Genomic DNA, 19,241 nt, shown 5'->3' with positions numbered 1-19,241 from the left:
TTGTATTTTATTTTGCAAAACAGACAGTTTCCTTAGAGCGTTCCTTTGAGGGATGCGTTCACCGTGTAAAACAGCGTGATGATCTAACCGAATATGTGTATCTGGTCAGTTGGCACACTGTATTAATCTGCACAAGTGGTAAACCTAACCCAGAATATCCCGGCTCCGAGCCCCCACTTTTGTAAGCGATATTCAATCAACACTACAGCCAAGTCAATGCCTAGTCTGGGATGCTGAGGAAAACCCTTATTAATGTATTTTTATGTCTAGTTCAGTACTCTGGATGACCACCCTTGTATAACACCCCCTCTTAGAATCCCCCTGACCCCACTGAGCCAAGAAGTAGGTTTGTTTTGCAAATTAAAAGGTTTATTTGAGAATTTAAACAATATATATATATATATATATATCACACTTTATAATAAATTAATATCTGATAGTACACTTAGACATATGATGTTGATCAACAATGGGTAATCTGGCACTAGCACACTTCTTTACAATGAATGAGGAGTTAGTATAGGATGGATAAAGTAACAAAAATACTTTTATGATTTCAAGGGAAAAGCAATGAGGAATAAAATGTAGTACAGAAATACTTAATATGATTTTAGCAAAAGAAAAGATAATCACTTTTTCTCTGGCAATTCACCCCCCTCCCCTATGCAATGTAAGAAATGGAAGGAGATGGAAAGAGGAGCACACAGTTCTCAGGAATGCAATCAAATACAATACGAAATTCAGTTCCCCCCAGCAAGCTGAGAGGAAACAGGTAGGAGTTTGAAACACAGGCCCAAAATGCTTTTTAAATGTGATGGCAATGGATGGGAAAATGTGCCAATGATTTTAATTCCCTCTAGAGATTCAGGGTGAGTGGGAGATGCGTGTTGGTATTAGTTCAGGCTCACTTTAGCAATGCTCTATGAGTTATTACCAAGTTGCAAACGGATTTTAACAAAGGAAAGAATGGAGCTGCTATTTTGACAAGTGGAGAAACTGAGCCAAAATCGCAAATCGCGGTAAATTCGAATTGTGAAAAGTATAATGAGTACCAAGTCGGTTCTAGGCTTGTCGGGAAGCTTAGATTCTAAGCTTTCAGAGGAAAGTTAAATCTCGTTCCTAGCCCAAACGGTTCCAGAGATACGGACAATTAAATAAAGGTAGTTTTTCGGATTTAAAGTAAAACTCAAAATGACAGGTGACAGCTTGCAGCTACAGAATTGACAGGTGACAGTTGTGCAGCTTTACAAATGACAGATGATACGATTTCTAGGAGGCTGTTCTACTTAGGTTAAAATAGTTTGGATTAGATTATTTTAACTTAGAGATTGGTTCTGCACAGTTCTGCTAGGTACTCACAATATAAATTTGAACTAGGCCTCGTCACGGATCTGGTCAACACGTCCGGCTGCGGTTCTGTCTGCTCGGCGGGTCAATCAGGCACCGGTTCTGCTCACAGCTATCTGGGTCAGTTCTGCTCTGCTGGTCTAGCCTCTCTGGATTCAACGGCCTCTGGTTCTGGATACTGCTCTGCTTTCCGGTCCGGATCAAGTGGATTCTGGATGTAACACTGCTTTCTGGGTACTGGCAAGAGTTCTTGGCAAAAGAATTCAGACAGCTCGCCCGGCTGTGGAATAGTTTGCAAATGATTTTGAGGCCTGCTGACAAATACTTTTGCTTGCAGTCGGCCTTCTTGGTTCAAAGTTCTGTAGTCTCTGTTTAGCTTGGAAGTCTAAGTGTTGGATCTCTGGATGTGAAGTCGTCGGTCAGCATGCTCCGCAGCAAATGGAATTGAATGTCTCTACCTGTCCCAGCAGTCTCTTTTTATGTGTTTTGAAAATGGGTGTGTGCCTGGGCCCAGCTAAGCCTGCCCCTCTCTACTTGTCATTGGCCCAATTCTCCCCTCTCCCATGATTGGGGGAAGGAAATGGATTGTCATCATGATGAAGTCTGTTTATGGGTCAGAGGATCCTCCCCTGGTCAGTTTGCCCACAAATCTATATTTGATCCAAATACATATTTTCCCAAATACACAGTTGTTTTTATATCACCTACACACATCATATATCATATGAGGTAGGCACTGTTCCGACTCTGGCATTTCTAGGAGCTTGGGTAAAGAAATGGCAACTTATTTTCGATTTTAGTGGGTTATGCAACATTGGTTTTTCAATAAAAATTATACACATATACACGGCCTGTCCATACAAACTCCAGTAAATTCTCATGTCTCTAGCTTAAACACAGAGTCTGTAGTATCAATAAATAGCGGGGTTTTGCCCCAGAACATCACACAAATTGGAGTTTGGGCATGAATTGTGGGCAAAGTTTTCATTTTAAGGATCCCCAAATTTCACATTTCTGTCATCTGGTTACCAAGATTTATCAGTGTTTCTGTACAATATATATTTGCTTTCAATTCAAAGTACTGCAGTGTTTGAGTCCGCCCCCAAAATTTGGGGATGACAGTGATCACATGTCCATCCTGGCTGGCAGATCTTTGTTGACAGGAAACAGTCAAAATCACCATATCCTATTCAAGGGAAAAGGTCTTTTGTGTGGGCTCCAGCAAGCTGAGGTCAACAGACCAGGGGGCCACTTTGCATTTGGTTAGCATGACCATGTGATATCCTGGGCTTTCTGAGGTGAGAAGGTTTCCCAGCCTTTTGTCCTGTTAATCAAATCAGATTGTCTCTGGGAACAGCAGGTGGTTAGATTTTCAATTAACCCGCAGTCTTTTGAAGTCCCAATTGTCACAGAAGGCTGATTAGCTTCTGAAGTAGCAGTTCTCCTGTCAGAGTTTAGACCGCTAGCGCCGCCTTGAGTCCAAAGCGGGTACTGCATGCAATTTTTTATTGGATCAGTCTTGAATTAATGCATTTCAAACAAGAGATTTTACATGGAAGTATATTATCCAGGTTCAGCACATGGCACTGGTGTGGTTCTGCAGTAAAATAATTTTGTGCCCATAATTTAGCCATATTTGACCTGAAGAAAATGAATTCCCAATAGTTACGGGTTGCTTTTGGCAATCAGCATTGCCCCTTTTGCAATGGTTTCAGGCTACTGTGTGTAGCCCAATGGTGGTTTTAGGCAGTGCCCTTCTGTGCCCACAACATAGGCAAAAATGGGTGGCAGCCTATTCTTCATGCATTTCCCTGTGCATTTTCTGGGAAGTTCTGGCCATCATGATGTTTTCAATGCCAGTAAGGCACAGTTTTTGTGGTAGGGCTCGGATGCATGGGTAAAAACATCCCACATACCAAACCCCCCCATTTTAATCCTTTGAACGCTAGGTTGGGTGCACAACCCAAGCCGATGTAGGCCTCAAAACAGAACCGACAGACCAGAGATGGCCCACAGAGACCTCGGAGCTACAAGATGCTGAGAGCACAGAACAACCCCTAGCCGGAGCCACCTCAGCCAAGATCGCAATGTTGCAATCCACATTCCACACTTGCCAAGCCAAGGTAACACTCGCCACCGCCATGACTATCCTAAGTAAAATACAAATCAAACCGTCGTAATTCTGCCTCAGCAATGGTCTCTCAACACGTGACCTGGCCGAACGTACACAATGCCAATCCCTGGAGGCTGAAGGAGCAATGGTGTCCCACGTCTGGGACCATGCTTGTAACAAAATTATAATAACCCATACACAGGCAGCACTGGGAAAGTAGCACTCTCACGCCATCTGCAGAACCTGTCCATTGTTTCTCCCTGACACATAATCATACATTGATGCCAGCACCAGGTACATCGCGGGCTAGGAACAAAGATGGGGGCTCGCTGATGGAATAATCAGGACACGGGGGGCTAACCACTGATGACAATACCACATAACCAATCACTAACCTTCTTTATGTATCAATTTCGGTGTAGCAATTTTTGAGGATGAACCAAGAGTACCACCTGACCTCTGATCCACCAATAACACATTTCTCCATATGGTGCTATATCAAACCTACCACTCAGGGAACCAACCTGGAGTGGCGATAGGTTTAGGGATGAACTTTCTCAGGTGATGCAAATTGTTACATCACACAGGTAGAAAAAGGGCCTGCGAGCCTGACTCGGATGAGAAGTTACCTGCAACCTATGCTTCATGAATTTGTCTGTGCTTATTTCTTCTAATAAACAGCAGTAACTAATTGCTCTTGTGTGGACCCTCTACTTCTTTGGGACGCAGAAGGGGTTAGGGCCTTCCAAGTGCTGGAGGTCTGCAAACCCCGGGTACGGCTCTGCCCACCACCATACATTCACCTAACATGTTGCAGGCCCCAGCGAGATCATCTGTGATAAGGTGGGCCTGCAATGCAGCCCCCTTTGCCGTTGCCCCATTGGATGACTGCAGGACCATCGCGGAACTGCGATACAACCATACAGCGCAACCAGAGATTGATCATCGGGAACCGATTCATAAAATTATCCCGCCCACGGTTGGCGAGTGTCCAGACGCGACCCAGAAGAGGGGAAGTGGTGAGCTGATTGGGAGGGGTGTCCGCAGCCGAGTGGCACTGACAGACCTGAGCCTAATGTGAGTATGGACCACACAACGAGCAATATTGTGTTATACGGTGGGGGAATTGTAAATAGGGTGGCGGGTGGTTTTACATTGTTGCAAAATTTGATGTATTGGTGGTGATCGGCACGTGAATTGTAGTAGGTAATGGAGCGGAGGTAGTCCCTTCTGTGTTGTTGAGCAGATTGGGTGGGGTAACGAGTCCCCACATGTTGGACGGAGTGCTGCGCTGGTTGGTCTGGATAGCGAATGGGGATGTAGTTTCGTATGAGTCAGCTTTGTATTTCGATGAGTAGATGAGGATTTCCTATTAATTGAGTGTTTTAGCTCGGTGAATAGATGACAGATTCCCACAGGATTCCCGCTAGAGTCTCTCTCAGATTGTGGAAGATAGTTGGCTGGTTAAGCTCCCCCAGTGAGGGAATGTATCACACTTGAGGCAACGCAGCAGGTGCAGACTCAACTATATTGAGAAAGGTGATTGATAACGTATACTCCACTCCAGGTGTAGTGGAAAGACAGCTGTGGGTATTGTGGGATTGTATTAGGAGGGAAAATTATCGTGCATAACCTGTTTGTAAGTCCTTTTTGTGGTTAACTGGTGACGTCACCAATAGAGTATTGCATAGGAAATAGCATTTTTTTTAAGAGTGGATCCATGGCCAACGGCTTTGAAGGGGTGCAATTGAGCAGGCGGCTGCGCACAGAGAACACTGGCATGTCCTCGAGGGGGGGTGCCGGTAAAGCGGTGCAACCCTTATGGGCGGGACGGTACAAGACTACGCAGCGCAGGCTGTGAGGGAGCAAAAGAGAGGAGAGGTTCGAACAGTAACACGGGAGTGCCGAGCAGCGGCTACCCGGAAAGGGCAGGGTGGGACAAGAGCACGCCGCGCTGGGCGTGGGGTCGCAGGGGACCTCACATGCCATGGGCCGAAGGGGGCTCTAGAAGCACAGAGAGGCGTGTCAGAGGACGGCAGCCCAGTGCATGACAACAGAAAGATAGACACTGAAGAAATGCACAGGATTTTAACGCACATTTTTTCCTTCCTGCTGACAGCGGTGAGTCGGAAGTCCCCAATTAGGGGCCAGGTAATGGTGATACGTATTGCAAATGATGTACTATGGGGGAGGGACCCAGCATGGGTGTCAAGCGTTGACAACACCACTCCAATACATTTGTAAAACTCTGCCGACCTACAGAGATAGGATAGTAAAGTATAGTGTAGAGTGAACTTAAGGTACAGACGAAAGAATAAGAATTGCTTGGCCGCTCAATGGTAGTTTTTTCAAGGAAACTCAACATTCATTGCTAGCGTACTTACACAATAGGTACAAGGGGAAGAAGTCGACAAACCGTTTTTGAAATTTTCCAACTTCGGAAAATGTTTCAGGGATATGGCCATGGGATGATGAGCATATGAAAAGTGAAGGATGGTGAAGGACAGGGGTGCGCTCTGCCTGTGCCCCTTCCAGCGGTGTCCCAGACAACGCTGAGAAGAGTGAGTAGGAGGATGAGGGATTGCACCCAATGAGAGAATTAAAGGAAGCACCCGAGCCACGATAGTTGACAGCGGCAGAGGGATATTCGAACCCTATGTACAATCCACCACTGTATGCCCCGGGAGAGCATTACCAGAACACCCCGCCTAACAAGGGCACGGTAGGTATGGAAGGGACACAGGTGGATGATGGCGGCATAAGAAAATCACAGCGTGAGAGTTAGCAGGGGTAGGGCCGGACGAATGGATAGCAGCACAGGTACTATTAAAGCTACAGGGAACGACCACGGGAAAGGAGGAGGGGGCAACAAAGGCAATAGAAGGATTGGATGCAGAACAAGCGCAGGGGGAGAAAGAGGTAAGCAAAAGAGAGGAAGGGAACCCAACGAAGGAGGAGGAAGCAAGATTGGAAGCAAAGATAGCAGCAATAAAGGAAAGAAGAAACATACTCATTAAACAGCTTGAGCTAAAGGAACTACAGAGACAGGTGCAACTAGATTGGGAAAGAGGAGAGATAATAGAACTAGAACAAAAGGAGAAGGAAGACAGAGAGCGCAAGGAGGCACTTGTACGGGGCATCACAGAACAGGCATCGTGCATGGAACAGCGGGAGAGTAGGAGAAAGGAGGAAGAGAGGGAGGCGGCTGGCAGAGAAATGGCAATATGGAAGAAAAAGATCATATCAGAGACCGCGCATAAGTACGCAGAGGGCCGAATAATAGACAGCATACTAGCAAGGATTAGTGGAGACCAGAGTACGAGGGATCAGGATGCAAAGGCCCTAAGCGAGTGTGTGACGCAATAATGAGGGAGCTAAGAAGGGTCAAGGCGGACGCAGAACGGCAAGACAACTGGCCGGGTGAATGGGCGCAAAAGGAAAAATAAAGGGACATGGGGAGTACGGTGAGTACCCGCGTTACTAAATTAGTGGCAGCAAACAGGGTAAGGACAGATACAGAAGACACAGGTAAGTTTGCGGACATAGATTTGGAAACAGTAACAATACAAGGCTCAAGGCCGCACGCAAAGCTTACATTCTCAGTGGGGTTCTGCAATGATGAGGATGAGGAAGAAATGTGCAGACGACCAGGCGATGTAAATGCAGAGGGGCTGCACAAACTCTACATCACACGTACCAGCACAAGGAAGTCATGGGAATGCAGAACACATGACGGGAATGTTACAGGACAGGGGAATACAGACACGCAGAGGGAAGATGCACTGCAGACAATAACACTGTCAGCCACACATACTGCATATGTCAACAGACTCATAGATCTCCCAGGGCACAGAAGGGAGGGGTCAATAATAGCGCACAACAAGGGACATTCATGCCAATGCGGGGGGCATAGGGGAACAGGAGACACGTCTTATGCACACAACAGCATAGACCTCCCTGCCAGGTTGTACGATATGGAGGATGACATGAAAAACATACATACTACAAAGCCTAAACGCACACCAGAGGAGATAGCCAAATACACAGAGATGCCCCTATTGGAAAGGGGAGGGACAAGGCCACAATATGTTCCTTGGAAGCATGCCGACAGGGAGAATGTCAAGTGCAGGCTGCCCTCCCGGAGTGGAGGGGAGGGGAAATGGATATATGAAATTGAAAAATTGAACGCTGGGCACAGGCTAGCGGTGGGTGACGTAAAGGGGCTCTTGATTTCAATTTTGGGTGATGCGGCAGATGACATCAGGAAGAGGGCGGGATTCCTTGGAGTGACTATTAACAACACATTGCATGACGGGTCACCCTTTGCAAACTTCAGACACGCGGCATGGCAGGCCTTAAGGGTACATTACCCCGACATGTCAGATATAGGGGTGATTACATCACGAAATATGAGAGACAATGAGGATCCGGTTAATTACATCCAAGAAATTCAGGAGAAGTGGCGCCTGGAAACGCGGTAGTCGTGGGACAAAACCTTAGCTATTTTTTTTATCATACATCGATACAGGGACTTCCAGAACCTGTACAACAACAATTGAAAAATTGGTGGGGATGGAGGTGAAGGCGTGGCCAGAGTTACAACTGACTATAGTAGACCACTTTAGACTATGACAAGAAAAGATGAAAGAGAAAGAGGAAGACAGGAAGGCAGACGAGGCAAAACTAGTTCAGAAGAAATTATCAAAATACGCCCTAGAGGGAGCACTTATAACAAGCCCCTCCCCACAGGCGCAGACAGCCGTATCGCAACAACCACCACATCCATGCCCCAACAACTACCACAACCGCCCCCATATACAGCAGAGCAACAATATACACTAAACATGGGAGGAGGTTACATGACTATGGGCAATGGCTACACAAACAACTATAGAGGGAGAGGAGGGTAAACAGAGGTAGGGGATTTGGGCCATTGGCGCACCACCCGGGAGGAGGGTTCAGAGTTTACCCCCAACAATGGCCACAGGGATACGGGGACGGCACAGATGCATTTCCATGGCAGGCACGAGAGCCTCCCACATGCTGGACATGTGGGCTGGTAGGACACATATCATGCACATGCAGGTCAAGGCCGGCACAACTAGGGTGGGGCGAACAAGGACAACAGGGATACCAAGGGGGACCAAGTGGATATTACCAGCAAGATGCCCACAGACTGGCCAGGTACGAATGGGATAGCAATATAACGTGGCACAGCCACAACAGCACACACAAGCAATGCCTAATGCACAACAGGTACAACAACACCAAGCTGCCCAACAACAGGCACAGCAGCAAATGGTGACGGCATAACAGCCACTTATCCAGACAGTCCATCAACTAACACAACTACAATACAGTTCGCAACAACCCATGGACACAGCAGCACCAATTACCCAAATGGGAGGAGTGACGATCATGTGACATAACCCCTACAAGGGTAACAGACAATCATTATACCCACATTAGGACAGCCCACAGACTATCTTGTTCTGCCCCATCCTGTCGGTAACACCTAACCCTGCGGAGGAACCATGCATTAAGGTGGCAATAGGTGACAAGACATTCTCCTTCCTAGTAGACACAGGGGCCACTAGGTCATGCATAAGGGAATGGAATTTTAAATTGTCAGGTGATGCCATGCACACTCAAGGATTTTCTGGGGCTCAGGGAGTGGTTCCGTTTTCTGATAACATCTCCATATCTGTCGGAGATCACGATTTATCTCTGCCATCGTTATACTCAAAACAAGCACCAGTAAACATAGTTGGGTGTGACATCATGAACAGATTGAATATGACCATCTCATTCAGTGACAAAGGCATAATATGCTCTACACCAGGCATACACATGCTCACAGCAACCTCAAGGCTTATTGCGGTGAAAGTATGCTAAGAGCCGAGCCAGTGGACCCTGAAGTTTTCCAATATGGAACAGACATGGCGATAGCTTGGCTATCAGGCATTGCAGGTAAAGTGTGGAGGAGACCGGCAGCCTATCTATTTAGACCAGTGAGGAAGAAGGAACAGTAATATCAGTCGATATCGAAGGGATAGTGGCAAAGCAGGACTGGATACCCGTGCATGCTATGGATGGGGAGGGAAAGGCATGGCGAGAAGTGATAGCACTGGTGGAGGGTTGGAGGTTGACACAGGTATCAGACAAGGAACTGTTCTCAGAAGAGAGAGGAGATAACAAGATGGTGTTTGGAATGAGCGTCTACATCTGGTTAAAATTAACCTACAAAGAGGTAGCACAGAAAATCGCAATGGCACTGGAGACACCCCTCCCTACACCATTTTTGTGAGGAAGATTTGGCTATTGTACCAGAAACACTATTAACAACTAGTCCCTATGATGTAGGGTGCATAAAAAGCATTGGAGGTGTGAAGATCAAATTAAAAAAGGGAGCAATACTACCCAGAGTTAGACAATACCCACTGTCAAAGGAAGCTGATGAAGGGATTTACGAGACAATAAGTGCCTTAATCGTAAGGGGTATTTTGGTACCATCAGAGTCACCATGTAATACTGAAGTTTACCCTGTAAGCTAGGCAAATTGAGGGTCTTGGAGTTTCATACAAGATTTGAGACCTTTCAACAACATTGTAGAGGTAGAATACCCTGTGGCAGCTAACCCGGCCACGATACTATGCGGGATACCAGCAGAGGCCTCACGATTCACCCTGATTTACCTCAAGAATGCCTTCTTTTCAATACCCCTGCACCCAAAATCACAAGATCTGACAAGTTTCACATACCGCAACACAAAATGAAAACACACTAGGTTACCCCAGGGATACTGCCAATCACCATCCATTTTTTTACAGGGTAATACAGATGGACCTAGGGAATGTGGAGCTAGAGAGTATGGTATTGCAGTATGTAGATGACATTCTCATCCGTAGCACTACCAAAGAGGGATGCAGGAAGGACTCTGTGAAAATGCTCACAACTCTGGTCTAGAAAGGATACAAGGTTGACAAAGCACAAATACAATGTTGCCCAGAACAAGTTCTATACATAGGTCAGATAATATCTCAAAAAGGAAGGAATATAGCACAACAAAGAGCAAAAACAATAATGAACACACAGCAGCCACAAATGGTGTGAGAATTACAGCAATTCCTTGGCCTGTGCAATTACTGCAGAGCATGGGTGTTCGACTATAGCACATACATAGAACCCCTATTAGCAGCTCTCAAAGAAGTGCAAAGTGGGGGGAGAAAGTTGGGCTGGACAAGAGAAATGACTGAGGCATTTAATGAATTAAAAGAGGCCATATCAACTGCACCAGTCCTGGGCATCCCCAATTATAAATGAGAATTCTATATCTTTTTGCTCTGCAATGGTGCAGTAATGAAAGCTTTGCTTACACAAAAGACAAGCCTGGGACACAAACCTCTTGCATTTTACAGTGGCCACCTAGACCCAGTAATGATGGGACACTTTAAATCATCATCCATAATGATGGGATGCTCAACAACACTGTATGTGGAACAGGCCCTTTCTGCAATTCTACATAAGCCAAAAAGTACACTTACTACCCAGCGAGTGACAGGATATGAGATCATACTATCAACACCAGAACTGAAAATAGTGAGATGCAACCATGTTAACCCAGCACATTCCATAGCAGAAGAAGTAAAAGAGGGGGAACGCGCTCACGATTTTACAAATGCCATTGAGTACTACTCATCCACTCGTAAGGTGGAGGAAGATGCCCTAGAAGGGGTTATGTTCTGTACATTGACGGGTCATCAACTATTGATCAGAGTAAGAAGAACGGGAGCAGCTGTAGTGAGATTGAGGGAGGACTGGACAAGCAAGCCATTGAGATGTGTTAAATTACCCCCACAATACTCAGTGCAAGCAGCAGAACTAGTGGCCCTAATATTGGCACTGGAAGAAAGCAACGGCAAGAGAGTAACAATCTATTCAGATAGTGCCTATGTCACGTCAACGGTACACTCAGGGTTAATAAGATGGCCACGAAGGGGATTTAGGAGAGCAGATGGCACTGCGGTGCAACATGCTCTCCTCCTGGGTGAACTAATAGAAGTCATAACATACCCACATGAACTAGCACTCATGATATGTCAGGCACATACAAATGGTGAAGATCCAATATCTAGAGGTAATGAGGCAGCAGACTCTCATGCCAAGCATGCAGCATATTTTGGTGAGATGTGGGACCTCCAAGAAAAACAAAAAGAGAGGGGGAGGGCAAGACAGATGATAATGAAAGAAGGCTCTGCCCACCTCCCACAAACACAGAATATGGAACTGCAGGCAGCAGCATCAATGGCAGAGAAAGAATTGTGGGTAAAAAGAGGATGCACAATGTTCCCAACAGATGCACTATGGAGACAAAATGACACAGGAAAAGTTGTTAAGCCCCTGGCCCTGCTAAAGACAGCCTTAGCCTAACTGCACCACCCTACTCATACAGGAAAGGAGGTCAGTGCAGCATGAATAAAAGAGTCATGGTTCTGCCCCAAATTAAATACGCACATAGCAAACTTCGTTAGCAATTGCCTCACCTGCCAACAATTTATGGCCGGTCACACGTTACAAGTGATTAAAAGTAAAATACCACAGCGTGAAGGACACTTCCTACACTTCCATATCGACATTGTCGATATGATCAATGTATGTCAAGGATACCGATACATGATTGTGGTAGTGTGCCCCTTCTCAAGGTGGATGGAGGCAGGCCCATGCTCCCATGCCGACGCACTTTGGGCAGAGAAATTCCTGGTGAGGGAGGTGTTCCAGAGGTGAGGGGGTTGCGAGGTACTAAGATCAGACACGGCCCCTACTTTGCAAATGAACTTTTCTAGCACATCACTGCATTGCTAGGGATAAAACGTAAGTTTGCCTGTGCATATCACCCACAAGCCAATGGCGTCTGTGAATGCCTCAATGTCCTTCTAAAGGAATCCATAGCAAAACACAACAGGCTACTAAAAAGAATTGGCTCTACTGCCTTCCTCTAGCCTTGTTTGAGCTGCGTAACAAGCCCCGATCGGACCACCACCTCACGCCCCACAAGGTGGTGACCAGGTGCCAAATGCATTTCCCATTAACGCCACCTACAAGGGCCATGTATGACTGTGAAGGAGCTAATGATGTATTTGGAAGACAAATGTATGAATATGTTACTTTCCTAGTTACTAGTGCCTCCTTTATTTCTCAACAGATCCAATGGACACAGCTCGGGTCAGAGAAAGTTTAACACGAAACAACTGACAGCGAGGACCAACCCGGATGGTGAACGGTGAAAGAGGATGATAGTGTGTTATTGAGAAGTTTTAACTGCAAATGGAATACTCCCCACGTTACTGGGCCACATTGTGGGATTTTTTCCCCCACTAGTCCAGGCCCTGCAACATTACTGTGCATTGCTTGCATCAGGAACAGCATTCTGCTCGCTAAAATCACCCAGAAATGTGCAGTATAAATCTGAAAAATAGGCCGCCATCCACTTTTGCCAATGTCAGTGGTAACACAGGAGACCGCTGCCGAAACCCACCATTGGCTGCCCACAGAGCAAGGCTGATTACAAAAGAAACACAGAGCTGTGTGAAAATCCGTTTGTCTTGGTTATCAAATTTGCAGAAATCATTGCTCACAAACCACCCAAAAGACCCAACCTCCTTGTTGAGTGTTAAACATCATTCTACTTCAAGAATCCACATAAATACATGTCCACAGAAGTACACTTATCAGAAGAAAATCCACATTGAAGATTGCTTGCTGGAAAGAAATCTGTCAAAAATGGGTGCAATACCGTTACTCGCCTCTGTCAGACAATGGCAATCTCTAAATCTGACAGGAGAAACTTGTGTATAAAAAAACTAAATATGCCAAAGAAGGGATTTCCATCAAATGCAATAAAGGGTGCCACACATTGATTTTCATGTTGAAAAAAGACTGTAATTGAAGATATGTTTGCTTATTATTATTTAAATTTGTAACTGTAATTTTTCACAAGGAACTATGTCACAATTGACCAAAAGATAACGTGATTAAGCTAAAACTTCAAAGAGGCTTTCTTCCCCTGAGAACATACCACCCTGTTCCTTCCCACCAAAAGGAGAGGATATTGCATTGGCATGTTAATGAAAAGGGGAGGAGACTTCCTCTGCTGCTCTGGGAAAGAGACAATGGGTTCCTTGAACTGAATAGACAATTCTAATTCGGGTGTGACTGACATCAGCTGCCCTGGCAGGCAGAAGACCATTTGACTCTCTGACTCAGCCAAGCTTGGAGGCGGGCCAGACTGGAAATGTGGATTGGAAACTAATGTAACTGTATGTTTTGGGAAAAGACTTTTAAAATATTGTGCCGAACTGACAACAATATGAAACTTAGAGATTATTAAAATGAAAAATTCACTCACAGTTTAAAACTAATCTGGAATATGTGCGACATTCAGAGACTGAACCAAGAAAAAGTTCATATTCTAGCAATTGTGATTATGTTAGGAACATGAAAAATTACAGGAATATGCACAGATGGTATGTGCATGTATGTGGAAATAATTGTACAGATCCAAAAATGTGTAACCAACCAAAAGCACAAACAACTGTCATTTATGAACCAAAACTTGTAGGAAGAGAAGATTTGGACACACACATACCTTAGTCAATCTGTCATGTAATTATGTATTATTAACAAGTTGTGCATATTGGAAATATGTTTTTTGGGAAAAATAGATTTGCTGGATAAAAGCTAAGAGGAGGGATTTCCTTTGGACCCTAAACACAGTGTTACTCTGACACATGATGATACATCATCACACACTGTTCTTTTCTCCAATCAGGAGAGGGGGAATTCTCTGACCTATCAGATCCTTAGAGGGTTGGTATTGTGTATCAGCCTCCCCAACCCTTTGGAAAATGGATAAATAGGGATTGCTGAGGACAGGCAAAACACACTTTCATGCATCACTGATCTACCGGCGAAGCGCTCTGCAGGAAGAACCCATCTCTAGAACCAGACTCCAGAACACTGAAGCAGAGGCCTAACCCAAAAAGCTGAACCCTTCTCAGCAGGCCTTTAAAATCTAGCAACCTGATTTAACCCCTAATCTTTCACGGGGCCTAACCCATTCAACAGCCTGGCTGAGCTGTTTGCTGCTTCTGGCCAACAACCTTTGCTAGAACCCAAGATCCAGATCAGTCCAGCAGTTGTAACCCAGAACCCAGAGTGCTAAGAGCAGAACCAAGCGCCTGAGACCTGTCCGGTGGCGAGCGAAGTTCCAGGCCAAACCCTTGAACAGATCTTTGACGGGTCCATTTTAAACCAGAGTTGTGAGTATTTAGCGTAGAACTGTCCATAGTCATCTCTTAGTTTAAAGTAATCCATCCAACCCATTCCAATATATCCAGACTGCATTGTAGAATCTCTTTTGTCCATTCTGAATCTTTTCTCATCCATCTAATCCTGTTATAATTGTTAGTTCAATTTCTTGAACCCATACAAAGTATTCTCTGCTATATTATTCTTCCTATTCCTACTCCTAGTTGATTAAAGAGATTGTTGATATTGTAATATTGCCAATTGCTGATCATTGTTCATATTCATAAGTGTGATATTCAGATATTGTTCATATTCATAAAAGTGTAATCTTTATATTGTTCATTTCTTCAAATAAATCTTTTAATTTGCAAAACAAACCTTCTTCTTGGTTCAGTGAGACAGGGGGGATTCAAAGAGAGGGGCGTTATATAAGGGTACATCATCCAGAATTAAAAGAACTTTTGACATAAAAATATATAAATAAGGGTTTCCATTGGGTATCCCATATTAGGCATTGACTTAGTTGGAGTGCTGGATTGAAACCACTTACAACATGTAATTGAAAGAGTGTTTGGGTCAGAGAACAATCAACAAGAAACAACTGACAGCGAGGAACAACCCGGATGGTGTACGGTGAAAGAGGGGGATAGTGTGTTATTGAGAAGTTTTAACTGCAAATGGAATATCCCCCGGTTTACTGTGCCACATATAATTGAAAGAATTGCACCAATGGCTGTAAAACTAGTAGGTAAAGACGTTTGGAACCATATCCACAACATCAAGCCCTACAAAACACCGACCTCACCCCACCACTGCTGCGACAGGGCCAACGTGTCAGCAACTACGACAAGAGACAACAACAACATTAGATACCGCTAAAGACATAGCGAGTTGCAGTCCGTAGCACACCCCAAGCTCAGGAGATCTCAGACACAAACTGTTGCCACTGCACAACTGATTGACATTTGATATGAAGCTGCTATTGAAATAACGCAGTGTGCAACAAAATAAGTAACAGACAATTGTTAATAAACAATAAATGGTGACAGGGGTTCCAGCAATATGCACCACACTATGTAACACATGCATGTTATCTTCTCTTTTTGTCTTGCACATGCATGTTGTGCGCATCGTGATGTTATATGTGAATAAATGAATAAAGCATGCGAATCACTGTCCAAGCTTAAATGTTACCTCCCATCGACTACCCAGAAGCGCTGTCACACCAGTTCATATTCAAGCTCGGAAGACCAACCCATTCCAGACCTAGACCGCCACACATTTTTTATAACAACTTTGTTCAATTTATAGTACAGTCAGACCCACAACTTCACAAGGCCCTACCCCCTCTGTGAAACAGGGCAGTGAGGAGGGTGTGGGAGGACTTTTTTGCATGGGCATTGAATGACTACCTTTTACGCAGGGCTTAAATAAACTGACAAATACTAACAATAATAACACAAAATTTACATAATAATTCAGGCAGGCACCTATATCATCCCAACTCAACAGCTGCAGGACGGCAGCATAGGTAATGCCAGTGGTTGTAAAGATTGCGATTAAAATGTTATGGGTAATCCTGACCACTGGACTGATAACTGCCGTTGTCTGGCAGACCTACTTGGCTTTGCATGTATCTGCAAATCCCAATACTAATATTTCCCCTACCCAAGCTGCCAGGAGCACTGTGTTGGGTGGCACAGACAGCTCAGACCAAAAGGTAAGAAGAGGTAGATGTAGTGTTTCTAGTGATGTAAACGAGGTCGACACATATCTCACAGAAACAGCACATGTTCACATGCATAACATTAGTGAAGATACAACGAAGGACAACTGCTACGTTTGTTTGTTGATTCCTTATGCCATGAGTGCCCATCGAACGTTCATTGCTACAGAAGTACCAGAGCCCACAGCACACTGCCTCCTGTATCTAGCACTGTTTCAGACGTGAGGAAACTTCCAAGGTAAATCCGCAACACTATATGGAAATCAAGATCAACATACCCATACAAAGATAATTTCATCAAAACATTACCTATTTTTGACAACTACTGCCAACTCACAGAAGAACTTTGGTACATGACAGACGGACCAGACAATGGGGTGACAAAGTAAGTGACTCTGAGCTATCTGCCATGCCAATGGAACGCAAGAGAGATAGGAGGAGAACGTGGATGTTGGGAAAGACCGCTGATACTGATTTTTTGCAAGGTGTACATGAAGGATGGATGGGTGGATGGAGTTTACTGTAAAGGCATCATGTGAGGGGGGCAATCACCTGAGTTTATTTGTCCCTGAAAGTGATGCCTTCTAATCAGAATCCCCTTGTATAGTGCTTAATGGTGAAAGGTTTAGTGTAAGAACTCTGATGTGCCTGTATGTGGATACCACCCATCAGATGCCATGTAGTTTGTCAACATTGCAGTACCAACTGACAAGCGCCTTCCTCAAAACAGAGTGATGAAGAACAAAGGTTAACAGCAATATATGACTTAAACCATGGGCAGTCCATATCCAAATTTAAATTATCTAATTGTGTGACCCCATAAGCTAATGACGCATGACCATTCTAAATATAAGCCATGTCTGGTTATGGCATGGTCGTCTCTTGGAATACAATGTAGGAGAAAGTTATGAGGTTAACAATGTATGCATAGGGGTCGTCCCCAACCCAATCAAAAGCGCTGCACCTATATCTAAATATTTTTGAGTTCTTCGCTAACACTGTTTTCGACTCATTTCACACCAATCTTATCCCTCACCCTTTACAATAGTCAAGCTGAGAATCAGGTCGGTGTCCAGAAAAGATATATATGTATTAATTAGTAGACAAATTCAATATCACACAAAAATGCTCAATAGACGCACCATCTCACAGGCTCTTTCATCTAAGAATCTGTACAGTTTTCCTTCTTGGATTCTTTTCCACCATGGTTATATATAAAAGAGAAACACAGGTCTATAGAATACTTCATATACTTGTGTCACTCGCAAAACTACTCTTAATATATAAATTAAATTTGGCAGTGCCTGAGGACATGCAGTTTTGCTTTAACATATAGATTGTGAATCATCTGACTTTAAATGAAATGTAATGCTTTTCTAATAGGCAACAGAATCTAGATACCAATTCAAATAGAACCACAACAATGGTTTGTCTTTCGTGCTTACTTTAAATCACTCTGGGTTTTGTACTCGGGAAAAATCATCAGGGCTCCTGGATCATCTCATGTTAAGCATAGGACTTGGCTCGACAGCCTCTCCAGGTTCAGTCATAGAGGTGTCCAGACTCAAACCCTCTATCTCCAGGTTCCCTCCAGATATTAGTGTCTCTCCTGGTTTCATCCACCTCTTTCTGTTTTCCTTCCAAGTATTTCATCGAGCTCCAGTCAGCGAAGACAGCTCAGACAATTTCAGACAGCTCATCGTTTTGGACAAAAATCCATTTATGGTTGTGTCTCTACTTGTAAACCCATAATCACCCCCCACCCCAAATATCTTCATTATGAGGTGCCACCTTATTGGCACATGATTCAGATTGCACATCTATTGATTCACCCCCTTAAACAAGGCTGCATCTCTTCCCCCTGATTGATCCTGTGAGTTATACCTCCACCCATTTGCATTAGCCTGTCTGAACACTGCAGTTATGAATTTAAAAAATCTACAACATGACATCTTCTTCCAATTTACAAATAAGTGTCACAAATGCACTGTGTCCCATGTCAGCACGTGACTTGCAAGAGCAAATGGTAGATTTGTATTATTTCCAAAGAGAAAGGTCATGTCATGATCACAAGATTTTACAGACATGTCTTGGATTCCATAAACTACCATATTCCAAAATTGCCCATTCGTAATTTATTCAGGGACACTGTAATAACATGTTAGCATATAACTCTGATTCCCAAGGTTGAATTTTGAGGGGAGTTGTATCATAATATGCAGCTTTTCATAAACATTCTGGAAATATTTGAACAATGTTTTAAGTGTCACGGTTCTCAAGTTAATGGTCAAAATATGATTATATATATAACCTATGGCAGATGAATTAATGACATGCACACTTTGATTCCAATAAAACAACTTATTTATTTTCCTCTATACTTAGATGTAGGTCTGGCTCATCTGCTTCTTTTTTTATTTGGCCTGCAATAAAGCAATTAGCTTCTTTCAAATCCCTGGGTCTGAAAATGTGTACTTATCTGCCTGACCAGAGGGGTATAATCTGCCCCTTGGCATCATCTGGCAGTCTCCTGTGACATGTCAATTGTCATTTTGTTCGGGGAAAGACCAAACATTAAATTCTGACTATTATTCAGGGTTCACATTCATTAGCTGGGTCTTCGTTGACTGAGTGGTCATCTGTTCATCACAATAAAACTTTGGTCAGGCACAAACACCATCCCTTTCCTGTCTCTGCAGAAGCTTCAAGGGAATTCCCGGGTGCCTGGTAACTGTAGAGGGAGGCAAA

The sequence above is a fragment of the Ambystoma mexicanum genome, chromosome 8 (assembly GCF_040938575.1).
Source record: "Ambystoma mexicanum isolate Mex_15411 chromosome 8, UKY_AmexF1_1, whole genome shotgun sequence".
In the NCBI taxonomy this organism is placed as follows: Eukaryota; Metazoa; Chordata; class Amphibia; order Caudata; family Ambystomatidae; genus Ambystoma; species Ambystoma mexicanum.
This window is presented reverse-complemented; position numbering follows the sequence as displayed.